Here is a 3,772-nt window from a genome sequence, read left to right as displayed (position 1 = left end):
TGCTTCATCCCTGGGAAAACAACATGAGACACAGAACAAAATGGGGATTGCTGAATTCACAGGGAGCGCCACCGTCTCGTTTCCTCCACGATCTCCCCCTTTGGGCAGGAGGTCCCTCCGGCAGCTCGCACCACGTCTTCCGTATTCCCCCTGCAGAGGCGACCCTGGCTTTCCCTGCTTCCGAGTGGGCTTCATTAAAGCCCCCCCCCCGCAAGCTTTTCCACACCCCGTCCTACCCCTCACTGTCTGCTAAGCCTCCCCAGGAGCCACCCTCTAAGCAGGAAGTGACCCTAACTTTGACTAGGGGAAGAAACCTGAGCGTAATGGGGACCGAAGATGATATGTGTGTGTGTGTGTGTTGGGGGGGGGGGGGTCAAACCCATTGTAGAGCTGTTTAAACTGACACGAGACATGCACGAGAAGTCAGCACTTTTATTGGAGCCAATATGAATATTCATCCTCATTTATATTTCAAGCAAGTTCCACTCCCCGCGGGGGCTGGGCGGTTGCCTAGAAGCACACGCACGGGCGTGTTGGTTGGAGGGGTGCAATGATAGGGACCAATTTGCCCAGCCTCCGCGGAAGCGACAGCTCTCGGGCGCAGGCCGCGGACAGAGGTCCTCCGAGGAAGAGGAAGAGGGAGGGCCTGCGCGTCCCCAGCTGTCCACAAACACTCATTAGCACAGGCAAATATCCAATGGAATCTCTGGGAGAGTTTTTAATCACACAAAGGCTCCGCTAATTAGGCGGCTGATGGGGCATGGAGAGCACAAGGACGAATTCTTTAAACAAAGGACTGGAAACTTTGGGCGCTTTAATTACTCGGGCAAAGAGTTCATTCCAGAACTGGAGAGCACATTATTTCGCTAATGAGACCAAGTGGCAGCACATATTAGCGAGAAATAATGTGGAAAGTTCAATTATACTGCGCTTTCGGAGCCCTTTTTTTTTCCGCCTTTCTTGCTGGCTCCTTCCTCGCGCACGTGCGACGAAGCAGGGTCCGAGGGGACCGGGCTGCGCGCGCGCGCGCACACGTAACGGCGGCCTCTGGGACCCGCTCCTCGCGCGCAGCCTTTCAGGCTCGATCGCCGTAATTGCCCATTAGTCTACTGTTCTCCTGTTTCAAAGCGGGTATCGTCACTGCCTCCGCGTTGGCCCGGGTGCGAGAACGTGTCGCCGCGCCGTCTTGTCACTCTCTACCGCACGTCTGGAATTCCGAGGCTTCGACGCTTTCGCTACAAAAGATGGGGAAAGCGATTTAATTGGCAAAACCCTTTTACAAAAAGGTATCATTAAAGCTCGCCCTCCCCTCCACTTCACCTCCCACACACCCCGTCATAAAGCTAAAACACACATATGCTGCAGTTACTTGGTTACGAGAAACAGAGGAAAACAGATCAGCAAGGCCCGCTTTAATGATATCTGGCCCTTGAAAAGACATCGACAATGAAGCCTCATAAAATAAGGATCAAAGCAAAGCGTGCGGTAATAGTTACCAGGCAATAAAACACGGCACGTGACGTGTACTCACATGCTGAAATATAATGATCGAACCATAAGAGCGGCTGCGCTCGGCTTCCTCCTCTTTAAAAACGCTCCGCACCAATGGAGCTGACGACGACAAAAATTACACGAGTCCCGACTGCGGTATAACGCGGCTTTACCGGCGCAGCGCCACTGAAACGGCGACGGCGGGTCACCGGCGTGTCCACGGTCACATTCGCAGCGAGGGACGGTGCGGAGGAGCGCGCGCTCGTTCGAATTACAGGCGGCCAATGGCGTTACGGCGAGCGACGGCGCGCGCTCACCCCTTGCTGCACAACTAATGCAATTAGTCGCGTTCTCCGACAGCAGGTGCACTCGGGTGTTTCACATGATGTTTGCAGTAAATAATGGGGAATTACAATCAAATAGCGCTTGGCTTAAAGGGTAATTTATGCATCCACCAACCGCATGAAAGATTGCCTTTTTATTTTCTATTGCCATTCCACATTAGAAGGTGCCGAAACGAGCCAATTATGTCACGCAGCGGCCAAATTCCCCGTGAAATGCAACTGTAGCGAAAAGCGAGGCCCGTGAACACACCACACGCAAGCATCCTTCACACTCCAGCTACGGCTTCATCGCAGAGGAGGGGGCGTGGTCCTCCTTGCCTGGCCCCGCCCACCAGGAGTGCTGACGCAAAATAAGTCATTAGGATAATCGTGACAATTTAAGAGCTCTTCACTGTTCACTTCTGCAGATGTTTCATAAAACTTGATATCCAGTTGCAGCAGCAATCAGCAACCTTATCAGCTAAAGCCAACGACTGGTATTTAAAGTCATATTTTATATACCCACTGAGAAAGTGAGCCAGTTTAATGGTATCACTTAATTAATTTACAAACGATAAACTTCAGTTGAAACCAGCTTAGAAGTGTTTCTTGGAGAAGAATAAGTGATTTATATTTATTGCTGTTACCCTGTTACACACTGATCTGGAGTTTTTTCCCAAATTGCTGTTTGTACAGGATCACAGTCAAACCACTGCTTCGTTCGCTACCAGTAACCGCTAGTCCAGTGCAGGACCAATATGACCCACAGACTATCCTGGAAAAACAGGGTTCACCCTGGATGGGATGCCAGTCCATTGCGGGGCAATCTCAGACGCACGCTGTGGGTAAGTCAGAGTCACCGATTCACCTGAAATACATATATTTGAACTGTGGGAGGAAACCAGAGCAGATGGAACCCATGTGAACACATGCAGACTCCACGCAAACGGAGCCAGATTCAAACCCGCAGCCCAGGAGCTATGAGGCACCAACGTTACACACTGCTGCCGTGCATCACATAGTAACCAGTGAAAAACTATATGGAAGGTGTACGAAACACCCAGAGAAGCTACACAAATAGATTCATGAACAGACACGCAGTGTGTGCTCTTTCGGTGCGCAGTTCAGTAACTTTGGAGCCACAGACACGTTAAACGTGTTTGAGTCAAGTTCAGGCTCCTTGGATGAGGTCTGCAACGCTGCAGAAAAATTACCAGTGACAGGCAGCCCACCTCCACCCGTCTCCTTCAGAAAAACGGTCCCCTTCGGAGAATACCCCGACCGGGGTGCACTGTCACGTTAGGAAATGGCCATCGATCTGACTCCCCGGGTGCTGTCTAACTCCTATATTTGTTACTTCTCACCCCTTGCTTTCGTTCTGTTTACAAGCCACACGATCAATACAGCCTGTTTCTCAGCTCCTTGTTTCTGCTTTATTAAAACACATATTTCCCATTAAGTACGTTTTTGGATCTACATAATCTCTCCGGTGGTTTAAATAAGTTGGGTTCAAATGACTGACAAGTGTAATTGCTCTTGGGGTTGGAGGAGGGTGATGAGTTGTGTGCGCGCGGAGCTCAATTGTGTATATATATGTTATCTGGAGAGTAAGCCAAGAACTTGGATAAATGTCTCTATCATATCGACCTCATAACTGTCAGCTTTTTTTTTTTGAAACCATTGTAATGCAGAAGGAAAGCTTTCATCAATTTATGTTTCTCCCTCACATTTTTTATCATTTCAGGAATATGAATAACCACAGGTCTTCTCGTATATCTTCTCCTACACAGCTGATATACTTCTGCAATCTGAGATTGTTACTTAATAATAAGGTAGGCAAGAACCTTGGTATATGTCAACATAACAGCATTTCATTAAAACTGTATCAGCCAGAGTCCAACACGGTTCATTAATGCCTTAACCAGACCAGCGGTGTCCCTGCTACGTCCCTGCTTTTA

The 3,772-nt window shown here is 49.3% G+C and overlaps 1 long non-coding RNA gene across 1 annotated transcript; it reads right to left on the bottom strand.

Annotated features, from left to right (window-relative positions):
- Nucleotides 1-418: 418 nt before the first annotated feature.
- LOC108934623 (uncharacterized) lies at nt 419-2,094 on the bottom strand. Its single transcript, XR_001966142.2, has 2 exons — nt 1,532-2,094; nt 419-1,235 (listed from the first exon to the last, which is right to left on the bottom strand). It is a non-coding gene; the product is annotated as an uncharacterized LOC108934623 (long non-coding RNA).
- Nucleotides 2,095-3,772: the final 1,678 nt, after the last annotated feature.

Source organism: Scleropages formosus, chromosome 11 (genome assembly GCF_900964775.1).
Source record: "Scleropages formosus chromosome 11, fSclFor1.1, whole genome shotgun sequence".
Lineage (NCBI taxonomy): Eukaryota > Metazoa > Chordata > Actinopteri > Osteoglossiformes > Osteoglossidae > Scleropages > Scleropages formosus.
The sequence above is the reverse complement of the archived record's forward strand: the minus strand, read 5'-3'. Positions and strand labels throughout refer to the sequence as shown.